Here is a 14299-nt window from a genome sequence, read left to right as displayed (position 1 = left end):
GTTGATTCAAATATAATTTTATCATTATGAGGCCTTCAGACCTTGGTTTTCTCAAAACCCCCAGAGCTTCAGTGTGTATTTAAAACTAGAGCCATATCTTTTAAAGGTAGAACAAATAGAAAGATGAAACACAAATATGTCCTGTCTTCAGGTCTGCTGCAGGGCTCTATGTCACAAGTATAGGAGCTCTGAAAGATGTATTTTAATAAACACCAATTTATTACAGGGTCAGGAGAGCTCTAATAATAATGAAAACATAATGGTTATAAGTGACAGGTGTTCACTAGTGGCTGTGACAATGTAGGATTAAATGCAATAAAGAGACAACTATGCACATAATTTAAGCAAGAGAAAATATGATAGCACAGAGTGAAGTTAATGATAAAAATTATTTTTTAAAAAAAACCTGTACTTAATGTGAAAACATATTAGGGGTTTCTCTTTCCATCTATTATTGCTTGGGGGTATATTGCTATCCTTATCCTTCCTAGTTTTATCTTTCAGGGTGGCTTCAGTGCAGATAAACAAAGGTATTTGTTTTAACAATGATTTCTAGTCTCTGTTAGCCTAACTTAAAATATTGTGCAGGTTCCAATTTATCCAAAGGAAAAGGTGACATCTTTACCACCTTACTGTTTGTTTTCTCATTAATGATATTATAAATATTTCATGTGTTTTCTACATGTATATGTGAATCATGTTTTTACTTTTTGAAAATCCACTTCGATATAATTTATTGGGTTTGTAACTGAGAAAGAAGATTTTTAGGAATTGATAAATTAATGTCCTAAGAAACCATAAAGAAATGTTAAGATTCCAAAATGGTGGTTAGTTCAGTTTTCTTGAAGCATCATGATTAGTCATGATTAATCAAGTCGAGTAAAGGCAGGAAGACTATGAACTGGAATTCTGATGAAGGCAACATCTGTGGTGATTGCTGTTGTGGAGGGGCTTTTTAAGTAAGGATGTTTTACCCTGCTGGCAGAGCTGTAGAAAGCCAGATGTATAGGCATACCTCATTTTATTGCTCGTTGCTTTATTGCACTTCACAGATATTGTGCTTTTTAGAAATTGGAGGTGTGTGGCAACCCTGTGTCCAGCAAGTCTATTGGTGCCATTTTTTCCAACAGCATTTGCTCACTTTGTGTCTGGGTCACATTCTAGTAATTCTCAAAGTATTTTAAACTTTTTCAGTATTATTATATTTGTTATGGTGATCTGTGGTCAGGGATCTTTGATGTTGCTATAGTAATTGTCTTGGGGTGTCATATGAGATGGTGAACTTAATTGATAAATATTGTTTGTGTTCTGACTGCTCCATCCACCTCTCCCTCGGTCCGCAGGCCTCCCTATTCCCTGAGACACAACAGGATTGAAATTAGGCCAATTGATAGCCCTACAATGGCTTCTAAATGTTCAAGTAAAAGGAAGAGTTGCACCTCTCTCACTTTAAATCAAAGCTAGAAATGATTAAGCTTGGAAGGCATGCCAAAAGCCCAGATAGACCAAAAGCTAGGCCTCTTGTGTCAAACAGTTAGCCAAGTTGTCAACGCAAAGGAAAAGTTCTTGAAGGAAATTAAAAGTGCCACTCCAGTGAACACATGAATGATAAGAAAGCAAGACAGTCTTATTGCTGATATGGAGAAAGTGTTAGTGGTCTAGATAGATCAAACCAGCCACAACATTCCCTTAAGCCAAAGCCTAATCCAGAGCAAGGCCCTAACTCTCTTCAGTTCTGTGAGGATTGAGAGAGGTGAGGAAGCCGCAGAAGAAAATTTGAAGCTAGCCGAGGTTGTTTCACGAGGTTTAAGGAAAGAAGCCATCTCCATAACATAAATGTGCAAGGTAAAGCAGAAAGTACTAATGTGGAAGCTGCAGCAAGTTATCCAGAAGATCTTGCTAAGATAATTAATGAAGGTGGCTACACTAAACAATAGATTTCCAATGTAGACAAAACAGCCTTGTATTGGAAGAAGATGCCATCTAGGACTTTCGCAGCTAGAGAGAAGTCAACGCCTGGCTTCAAAGCTTCAAAGGGCAGGCTGACTCTCTTGTTAGGGACTAGTGCAGCTGGTGAGTTTAAATTGAAGCCAGTGCTCATTTACCATTCTGAAAATTCTAGGGCCCCTTAAGAATTGTACTAAATCTACTCTGTGCTCTATAAATGGAACAACAAAGCCTGGATGACAGCATATTTTTTTAACCACATAGTTTACTGAATATTTGAAGCCCACTGTTGAAACCTACTGCTGAGAAAAAAAGATTCCTCTCAAAAGAGTACTGCTCATTGACAATGTACCTGTTCACCCAAGAGCTCTGATGGAGATGTACAATGAGATTCATGCTTTTTTAAATTAAGGTATGTACATTGTTTTTAGACATAATGCACACTTAATAGACTATAGTATACTGTAAGCACAACTTTCATATGCACTGGGAAACCAACAAATTCGTGTGACTTGCTTTATTGTGATAGTCACTTATTGTAGTGGTCTGAAACTGAACCCACGATATCTTTGAGGTATGCCTGCATAGGAATTCTCCAGTCAAATAACTCTTCACATTCTGACATCAATCATCAAAAGCGACACCATCCAGCCATACCCTCCTCACCTACCAGAATTGCCCACTGGCTGATGGGAAGGAGGAACAAACAGAAGAATAAAGCTGCTTCATTAAACCTATATGGGTTTAAACTCTTCTTAATTACATTTGAATTTAGGGAGCCCTAAAATACTAGAAAAATAGCTTCAATAAATAACTAGTTTCCTACTTCAATGAGGACAGCAACTTTTAAAAAATTTATTTTGTTTTATTTACCTTTGAATCTGCAGCATCTATTACAGTACATAGAAGTCACTCAGAAAATATTTGGTGAATAAATAAATGTGCAAAAGCTCTGCATGAAGTTGAAATTAATGAGGCCATTGAGTATAGCTATTCCTCATTATGAAAAAAAAAAGCAGAAAGTACTGTGATGATAGTTTCATCAAGTACTAAGCTTTAGAGGAAAAGCCATGCATTTTACAATTGAACAATTTAAGTTCAAATCTAGTTATGTCTCTTACTAGTTGGGTCAACATGAGCAGCTGTATTAACCCCGCTGAGATCATTTCCTAATATGAGGCAGTTAAAGATTTATTGTATACCATTAAGATATGTTGTGTGCATTAGATAGTCTTTGAGACATATAGTAGTTCCTCTATTAATTCCCTTTCCTTAAACTGCTTTATGATAAACAATAAATTTAAAAATTAAAAATAGCCACACATAACTGTTGTTCATAATCTTCTAGATATTTTAGTCATCATTAAATTTTATTGTATATTCATTTTGGTAAAGGTCCAAAACAAAATCGCAATAGCACAGATTTTTAATTTTATCAAAAAAGTATGTGTTTATTTACATCTTCATATTCACCAAGGGTCTTCAATAACTTTTCTGCTAGTTTTCCTTTCTATATATAATCATTTGCTCTCAAAATGCTAATTGTTTTAAGGGATCTCTTATACAGATCTCTATATAAACACTTAATAAACTGCTATCACTTGCTCTATTAATTAACATACATAAGATTAACCAAGTGATGTCATAGCTTACAAAATAATGCTTTGTGTTTAGTAGTTTCTTATTTACATGAATGTGAGAGAATGAGCTGGCAATCTGGCTTTAACATCTGTTGCTCGATTGCTAGCCAGAAATAATTCTGCAGATTGCAGTGTCTTTAGTCGGTGCCCCAGGTGTGGCTGTTCTTTCTTATCAGAGGAAGATCTTCTTAAAGAGAGATATTCAGAAGGTCAAGTTTGAGTTGTAAGAATGGAAGGGTACTCATATTGCTAGTAGAAAAATCTATAGTTGTCAGAATTAGTTTCTATTGTTAGAATAGAAGTAGAATCTCCTGGAGTTCAACTCCCAGACATTATGTTTTTTTTTTTTTTCTTATGGGGGACTCGCACAATGGTAAATAGCTCTTTAGGCTATTTTAATATATAGTCTTAAGTAAGAGCTATTTACTTAAAAGTTTATCCATATTTTTTATAGCGAAAAAACATGTTTGAAGAAAACTGTTCTCTAGCCAATAAACTCAAGCTGATGTAAGGAAGATAACATTTGATTCTAATGCGTATTCAGTCAATTCCTTCCTTCTACTAGCACACCAATGGAGTTTAATGTTGCATTATAAGGATAAAGACCAAATGCGTCCATTGAAAAAAAAACTTGTCAGTATATCTCTTATCTTACTTTGATTTGTTAGCAAGTTTTTTTTTTCACACACACACACTGTATTTTATTTGTACAAGAGATAAATAGACTGACATCAAGCATTGTACATGGATGACCACAACAAGAGCAGCAATGATGGCAATTACCAAACACGAAACACACTCATCCTATGTCATAATATTGACATTCAGTCCAGTAATCCTCCACTGTAACAGCTCCTTTACTTGGCAGTGAAAATTGATTTGTATATTCTTTGCAAGTTTTAATTTAATTGATTCGAAAATAGCTGAAGCACTGCAGTTAGCAACTAGTAGATGCTCATTGCAATTGAGACCAGTATCAAATCATTTGTCTGTGTTTCCCTTTTAAAAAATCTGACTGTGCTCTCAAAAGAAGAGTCCTGATTTGTAGAATTTTCCCATTTTCATGGGGTAAATACTCCCACTACAGCTGAAAACAAGCTATTACTACCCACATGACATCACTGAGCGTATAGGTGGGAATAACTGCACAAACTGTTGGAAACTGAAGGGCCAGCAGCTCTGGGACATCACTTATGAAGTTATTTGCTCAAAGAAACATGATGTTTACTTCTTCCTTGCTTAGAATTGCATTAAGTATATTCGGCTAGCTTAAAGTAATTACTTTTCCAGAGAATAGCTACAAAAGGAAATTTGCATGGTATTCAGACCCTCCAAAGTCTAAAAATAAACCAAAGAAAACATATGACATCTATACCTATCATATGGAAGTCTCTCATTGCCTATATTTTGCTCTATTAACTCAAGGCCCTATGTAGATTATTTTTATTAGCTCGGACACCGTGATTTAATAAAGATATTAACAAAGATTTTAAAGGCAAAAATGCATAGTTGTTCTCCTGTGGATGTTTATCGTAGCCATACAAATAAAAAGAGTCATTGTAGCTGCAGAATAAGGATGGGTCCCCACTCAAGATTTGGTTTAGGTGTTTGTACTAATGATGCCACACACATACACATAAAGAGGGTATGAAAATGTTTCTTATTCTTGGGAGAGAATAGGAGGACTCCAAACCTGGTTCAGAATAACTTGAGAGAGCTAAGAAAGAAGACTGGCTTGGTTTTTCTTTTGTTTTTATTTTCTTGTTTTTTTTTTTTTTTTTTTTTTTAATTTTATTTATTTATTTAATTTTGGCTGTGTTGGGTCTTCGTTTCTGTGCGAGGGCTTTCTCTAGTTACGGAACGCGGGGGCCACTCTTCATCGCGGTGCGCGGGCCTCTCACTATCGCGGCCTCTCTTGTTGCAGAGCACAGGCTCCAGACGCGCAGGCTCAGCAATTGTGGCTCACGGGCCTAGTCGCTCCGCGGCATGTGGGATCTTCCCAGACCAGGGCTCGAACCCATGTCCCCCCCCTGCATTGGCAGGCAGATTCTCAACCACTGCGCCACCAGGGAAGCCCTCTTGTTTTGTTTTTACAGTGATTAAGGATGGGTGTAGGAAGGGTTCCTGCACATGGTCTGAACTTCCTGCCAGTGCCAAATGAGAGAGCTTCTTAGCAGCTTTCTCAAATCAGGGGCAGAAGGTGGAGACGAAAAGGTTAGGCTTCAAAGATGACGACAAACATAAAAACAAATGAAGTCAGACTTTACTACAAGAATAAATAAACATGAAAATTTATCATTGTTATATTATACACAAAAAATGGAATAAGATGAATTAGATTGAAAGAGATGAAAAGTCATGAGGCATGCTCATTTTAATAAAGGTGACTTCACCTGCTCATACTCCTACTGAAGTCAGAGGGAGGTGTCCAGTTAACTTTTTTTAATCTTGAGGAAATTATGTTGAGGAACCTGCTTCAAAAGGAAGACATACTTTGGGATACTCTGGATAAGCAAATGAAATTTCAAATCTCTTAATTTTACTATTTCCAGCAGAGTTTTAGGATCTGTGATTATCAAAAAAAAAATGTAAAGATATTTCAGGTAGATAATACATACCTTGCTACTGAGGACCCAGTAGTCACATGGGGGAGAACATGTGTCAATATTAGTAAAGAACATCAGGAGAATTTAAAAGATCAATCTTAGTATATGTGATCCTAAAAATAAAATGATAAAAACCTAGTGCAACTATTGAAATAAAATGTGTCACTATATCTCTTCCATGGATTTGTGAGTAAATTGTAATATAATGGATTTAAAAATAGCTAAAGCACTCCAGTTAGCAGCTAGTTGAGACCAGTATCAATGTAGTTTTCTCTCTCCTCCATCTTCAAAAAATGCTGTTAATTCCTGAGTGTTATGCGCTCAGAAGAATGTCTTGAAGTCCTTTCCTTTGAATTCTGCAAGTGTTCCTCTCTTTAATTAGGAAATTGTAAGTCTGAAAAAATTTAGTGACAGGTCTTAATGACACAATCATGAGTATAGATTATAAACCTGATTATGCTGTTTGAGTGTGTTAGGCTGTCAAAGACTCCAAATCAGTAATAACAGAGTTGTGGAAAGATATACTTCAGTAGAAGATGAAAAAACATTGCTGGATGGAAAGCACTCAAGTATAACAGTGATTTTGTATTTTAGGGAGTGTCCCACAATAAGATGCTGTGCTAAGGAAACATATTAATAGGGGAATTTGCCAGATATGAAGAAAGCAGAGGTAAATATTAGCTGTCATATTCCAGGGCCAGTTACACCTTAAATAACAGGTGAAAAATAAATTACTGTGTAAGTATTTGGTTAAAGATGCTAATAACTATTTTGAGATTTTTTTATCATTTAAATCCACAAAGATTTATTGAGCATATCCTGTTTTCTAGTCATTGGAAATACACGGATGAATGTGTCTTAATTTTCATAAAGATAATGCTGATTTTGATAACACTAAATGAATAAATTAGGATCATATTGATTATCTCTTAAAAGTCAATGCTTAGAAGATTAAATAGCTAATTTATTAGTTGAGTACAACCATAATCTTGTGTATTGGTAGCACAAACATATCCCAACCCAGAACCATTTATTATAACCCAGTAATGCTGTTAAATGAAGGACACTGAATATATGAGGAGGAAATAATTTTAAACAAATTGCTGACAGCTCTCAATCTAACAACTCATTTTCATGAAATAGAGTCTTGTCAGGATGATTAACTATTTTGCAAGATACTGTCAGTCACATAAATCCTGAAGGTCTCAGCTTCTGTTTGCTTCTCTCTGATTTCCTGTGCTGTTTTCTGCCACCACATTATTGATTTCACCTTATTTCTGCAATGATGAGTAGTGAAATTATGAATACAGATTTAGGAGTTACTTTGATTCCATAATATGAAAGTACTTTAAAAGAGCCTGCTATATTTCTAAATGCATTTCACTTCAAGAAAAATTATATTCTCTACCAAACTGCAAGGTTGTATTTTTGGGGGTTTGGGCAGTTTAGATAAGTTTTGATGTCGTTTAATATCCCTTAAATAAGAAAGTCTTTCAATTTACAAAAAGAAATATATGGAAACTAAAGGTAGACTTACTTATGAGGCAAAATATTTTTTAAATTGAGAAATATTACAATGTATATCTTGGTAATAAATGAGTTTATTATGAGAAGTGAACAATTTAGTGTTTTAATATATGTAAGCCTCATTTTGAATAAGTGCTTATACTCAAATCATTTATCTACCTAGTTACTTTTTTCCTGATATAAAAATTATGATGAGAATAACTTATCTAAGAAGTGAAATATATCTCCACATATTGTTCATAGCTAAGCTAGTCAGTTACAAGGTTTCTAATAAAAACATTTTGCACAAGACTCTTGTCTATCAGAATTCTGAGATATTTACAATATTCCATATGAATTAAAATTTAATTTCCCTTGCCAAAATCCGAATGTATTTTACTGTTGCCTGTATCTCTCTATTTCATTCTAAATATTTCTCTAAAATCAATCTACTGTACATTTCAGAGTCCTACATTGTGTTCTTCTTCTTCTCTCTTTGGGTGACAATTACTCCAATCTAGGCCAAATTTTTTTTAAATGTTAAGGCCATGGGGTGTATTAGGGTGGTGGTGGAAGTTAATATGCACAGTCCCACAAAAGTAGAATCATTTGACAAGAAATAACTTCTTAATTGAAGTCTGTAATTAAATCTAAAAATCTGAGTTTAATTTGTTAAAAGATATTGTTTAAAGACATGTTAAAAGTTGTTTTACAGAACTTAACTCATTGCTTTACTGGGTGTTTGGACTAATTTTGTCATTTTAAAAGTGAAGATAATCAGAAACTACTTTCACAGCCCTTATCGAGTGTCCACTGAGTGCCAGGCATATGGCTATGCTTTGAGAATAATAAATCAGCTATGATCAGTGACTCCAAAGAGTTCATTGCTTGGTGAGGTATTAGAAGACACACATACAATTCACCATCCTACAGTAGGATGAATATTTACAAGGGATATGGATAAAACACTACGGCAGAACTCCTCAATAGAAATAGTTTGCAAGACATGCATATAATTTAAAATTTTCTAATGGTTTCATTAAAAATGTAAAATACATATTTAAGATAAATTCTAGGAATTGATTTATGTAATTCAAATATCTAACATGTAATTATTATAAACATTTAAAAAATATTTTTTACCTTCGTTTTCATACTAAGACTTCAATTTCTGGTGTGTGTAATATACTTACAGCCACATTTCAAGTGCTCAGTAGCCATATGTGACTGGTGGCTACTGTGAAGGAGAGGTCAGCACTATGGAATTGTAGAGGAAGGAGCAATTTACTTAAACATAACGGTGTCTTGCCTATCCTTTTGTTTTCTATTCATATTACCAAACTTTGTTGTCTATCTCTTTTAAAAATAGGCCAAATTTAAACAAATACTGAAAGCAAATCAGAACGTGGTGCAACACATACAGAGAGTAATATTATTTTGAAATTAGTTAAATATATTGTACAGAAATGTAACAATTCCCTTCTACACTCAAAAACCTTGGGCCAGGAGAACAGTACCCACAAGAAAACCAGTACTTCCAACTTACAGCTCTATACAGGGTGACTTCAACAGTGAATATTTAGTTGGGATGTTCTTGAAGCAGACCAAACCCATTGGTACTAAAAAAATAGTAAAGTATCCTTTAGTTTCAAGGTAGTTTTTTTCCAAGGAACATTTTTTGACAAATATGCTGGCTTTCAGCAGTGTTTTTGGTAAATGTCATCATGGCAGGAGCATGTTAGCCTGAGATTGTAGAATTGGGATGATTTTATAGGTTAGTGAAATGAGCATGGGCTTTGATTCTAGATCCAGGTGTAATTTTTATTTTGTAATGAGAGATACTACTATCCTCGAAATATTATTGTAAGAATGAAATGAGATTAATCATGTGTCACTAGAATACAGACTGGTCTACTGATACTGGCCTTAATAAATGTTAATGATCTTTCTTGTTCTCTTACTTTATTAGCATTGTTATCAGTATTTCTTAAAGTCTAGGAATACTACTAGCAAATTATTTTGACAATAGAGAAACAAAAATAGAAGGCTGAACTTCAAAATAAAACCAAGTCAACTGCGCTTACTGTGGAAAGTGAGTTGAATGATATGAAAGCTGAAACATCAAACAGATGTTTCCAATTATTTTGTTAAATTATTTTCAAATTGGGGCCATCAAGTCATGTCAACAAGACCTATTTTCTATTTTTATTTAATGTGAAAACTGTAAAGGTAACACATACACACACAAGATTTTTTTAACTGTAGACCTATTCCTAGAAGAGCAGATAAAAAAGTAGCAAAGGGGCAACTTTGAGAACAAAAATGCTTTTAACTTAAATTGCGATTTGCGTAAATTTCTATTAAGATTTAAGATTTGAAAAAGTTCTTAAGGTGATGCTGTAACTGACTAACTTGTAGCCTTAATTATTTAAATGCACCATCTTATTTGGCAACAAAATTAATCTTGGGGAATCAGTAATGCCTTGGGTCAATTTATTATATACAATTAAGACAAAATTAATTGTAACTTTTTTTCAAGAAAAGAATATTAATTTAAACTCAAATTTTACAAATTCATACATTTATTGCCATCACATTATTATTCATATATTATTATTATTTCATATATTATTATTATTATATATTATTCATACATTATTCATACATTATTCATATATTATTCATTTCAAGAAAAGAATATTAATTTAAACTCAAATTTTACAAATTCATACATTTATTGCCATCACATTTTTATTCATATATTATTTGAAAGGAACGTACCAAGAGGGATAAAAAAGTTACCATGGGAAGGATAATAAATAGTTTACATGTTGGATATTAATTAGGATGTAGATGATAAAGGAATGAAATGTTCCTACACTGTAAATTCTGGGATTTGTAATGATTAAAAATGAGATGGTAATGGTTGTTTGTATGTGACAATACCTTTCAAATAATTTTTCTGGTTTTAGCTTCAAATTAAGTTTTTAAGCAGTTTTATTGGCATATAATCAATATGCAAATAATTGCTCATATTTAATGAGTACAATTTGATGAGTTTGGGCTTATGAAAACACCAGTAATACCATCACTGCAGTTAAGATAATAGACAGCACTTCCCAAAGTTTCCATGTATCCCTTTGTTTTTGGTGTTTGTTTTTTGTGGAAAGAATCGTTAACATGAGATCTACCTTTTCACAAATTTTGAAGTGCTAATTACCATATTACCTATAGCACCATATTGTACAGCAGATCTATAGAACTTATTCATCTAGCTGAATTCATAACTGAAATTTTCCTCATTTCAACAATAAAGGCCCCACTCCCTAGATCCTGGCAACCACTAGTATATTCTCTCTATACCTCATATAAGTAGAGTCATGCAGAATCGGCCTTCTGTGACTGGCTTATTTCACTTAACATAATGTCCTCCAGGTTCATCCATGTTGTCACAAATCACAGAATTTCCTTCTTTTTAAGGCTGAATAACATTTAATTGTATTTAAATTAAACATTTTCTTTATCCATGTATCTGTCAATGGACACTTGGTTTGTCTCCATAGCTTGGGTATTGTAAATAATGCTGCAATGAACATGGGAATGCAAATATTTCTTTGATATCCTAATTTCAATTCTTTTGGATATATACCCAGAAGTGGAATTGCTTGATCATATAGAAGTTCTATTTTTAATTATTTGAGGAACCTCCATACTGTTTTCAATAGCCACTGCACCATTTTGCATTCCCACCAACAATATGCAAGGGTTCCAGTATCTCTCCATCCTCACTAACACTTCTTACTTTTTTTATAATAGCTATCTTAACGGGTGTGAGATGATGTTTCATTGCAGTTTTGATTTGCATTTTTCTGATAATTAATGATGTTGAGTATCTTTTAATATACTTGTTGGGCACTGCATGTTTTACTTAGAGTAATGTCTATTTAAGTCCTTTGCCCACTTTAAATCAAGTTATTTGTGGGTTTTTGGTTGGTTTTTTTTTGGTGGTGTTGTTGTTGTTTTTACTATTGAGTTATAGGAGTTCCTTATATATTTTGGAAATTAACTCCTTATTAGATATATGGTTTGAAAATATTTTCTTTCATTTCATAAGTTGGTTTTTCATTGTGTTGCTTGTTTCCTTTGCTATGTAGAAGCTTTTTTGGATATAGTCCCACTTGTCTATTTTTGCTTTTGTTGCCTGTGTTTCTGGTGTCATATCCAAGAAGTCATTGCCAAGATCAATATCAAGAGGCTCTTCCCCTGTGTTTTCTTTTAGGAGTTTTATAGTTTTATGTCTTACATTTAAGTCTTTAATCCATTTCGAGTTGATTTTTGTGTTTAGTATAAGGTAGGGATGCAATTTTATTTATTTTGCATATAGATATTCAGTTGTCTCACAAACACTTTCAAAAATTGAAGAGAAGGGAGCCTTGCCAAACTCATTGTATGAAGCCAGCATCACCCTGATACCAAAACCAGACAAAGACACTATAAGAAAAGAAAATTACAGGCCAACATCCCTGGTAAACATAGATGTAAAAACCTCAACAAAATACTAGCAAACCAAATCCAACAGTACATTAAAGGGATCATTCACTATGATCAAGTGGGATTTATCCTTGGGAGGAAAGAATGGTTCAACATCCACAAATTAAACAATGTGATACACCACATTAATAGAATGATCGATAAAAATCACGTGATCATCTCCACATGCAGAAAATTCATTGAACAAAATGCAATATCCTCTTATGATAGAAAAACACTACATACTAGGTATAGAAGGAATGTACCTCAAAATAATAAAGGCTATATATGACAAGTTCACAGTTAGCATTGTACTTAGTGCTAAAAAATTAAAATCTTTTCCTCTAGGATTAGGAACAAGACAAGGATGCCCATTCTGATTACTTCTATTCAATATAGTACTGAAAGTCCTAACCAGAACAATCAGGCAGGAAAAAGAAATAAAATGAATCCAAATTGGAAAGGAAGAGGTAAAATTACCTCTTATTCAGATGACATGATCCTATACATAGAAAATCCTAAAGACTCCTACCAAAAAGTGTTAGAACTAATAAATTCAGTAAACTTTCAGAATACAAAATCAACATACAAAAATCAGTTCCATCTGTATATACTAATGATGAATCATGTGAAAAGAAATTTATGAAAATAGTCTCATTTATGATAGCATTGAGAAGAATAAAATATGTAGTATAGTTAACCAAGGAGGTGAAAATTTGTACAATAAAAACTAGAAAACACTAATGAAAGAAATTAAAGCATACACAAATAAAGAGATATACCACATTTTTGATTGGAAGACTAAATATTGTTAAAGTGTCCAAACTACTCAAAGCATCTATAGATTCAGTGCTATCCCCATCAAAATCCCAATGGCATATTTTGCAGAAATAGACAAAAAGTCTCATTTTTAAAAATTGAGGTATAGTTGATTTACAATATTATATTTTTTTCAGGTGTATGATATAATGATTAGGTATTTTTATAGCTTATACTCCATATAAAGTTTTATAAAATATTAGCTATATTCCCTGTGTTGTACCTTACATCCTTTTGTAATGTAGGTAGTTTTAACCTCTTAATCCCCTTCACCTATTTTGTCCCTTCCCCCAGCTCTCTTCCCATTGATTACCACTAGTTTGTTCTCTGTATCTGTGAGTCTGTTTCTGTTTTGTTTTATTCCTTTGTTTTATATTTTACATTCCACTTATAAGTGAAAACATAATATCTGTCTTTCTCTGTCTGACTTATTTCATTAAGCATAATACTGTCCATGTCCATCCATGTTGTTGTAAATGGCAAAATTTTATTCTTTTTTATGGCTGAGTAATATTCCATTATAGATATAGGTATAGATATAGATATATTTCACATCTTCTTTATCCATTCATCTGTTGATGGACACTTAGTTTAGTTCCATATCTTGGTTATTGTAACTAATAATGCTATGAACATTGGGGTGCATATATCTTTTTGAATTAGTGTTTTAGTTTCCTTCAGATACATGCCCAGGAGTGGAAATGCTGGATCCTATGGTAGTTCTGTTTTTCATTTTTTAGGAACTGCCATATTGTTTTCATAGTGGCTGTACCAATTTACAGTCCCACCATCAGTGTACTAGCATTCCCTTTTCTCCACATCCTCGCCAACACTTGTTATTTCTTATCTTTTTGATGATGATAACCGTCCTGACAGGTGTGAGGTGATATTTCTTTGTGGTTTTGATTTGAATTTCCCTGATGATTAGTGATGTTGTGTTCATATGGATCACAAAATACCAAGAATAGCCAAAGCAGTCTTGAGAAAGAAGAACAAAGCTGGAGAAATCACAATTCCTGATTTCAGAATATATTATAAATATTCAGTAATCAAAACAGTATGGTACTGGCATAAGGACAGACATGTAGAGCAATGGAAGAAAATAAAGACCCCAGAAAAAATTTCATGCATATATAGTCAACTGGCCTTTGACAAAGGTGCCAAAATACACAATGGGGAAAAGATAGTTTCTTCAAAACTTAAAACTTTTTAATGAAATTGTCAGAATTAATTTTCAGTCAAATGAAGCTC

Source organism: Balaenoptera acutorostrata, chromosome 16, assembly GCF_949987535.1.
Source record: "Balaenoptera acutorostrata chromosome 16, mBalAcu1.1, whole genome shotgun sequence".
NCBI classification, from domain to species: Eukaryota; Metazoa; Chordata; class Mammalia; order Artiodactyla; family Balaenopteridae; genus Balaenoptera; species Balaenoptera acutorostrata.
Note: the sequence above shows the minus strand (reverse complement) of the source record.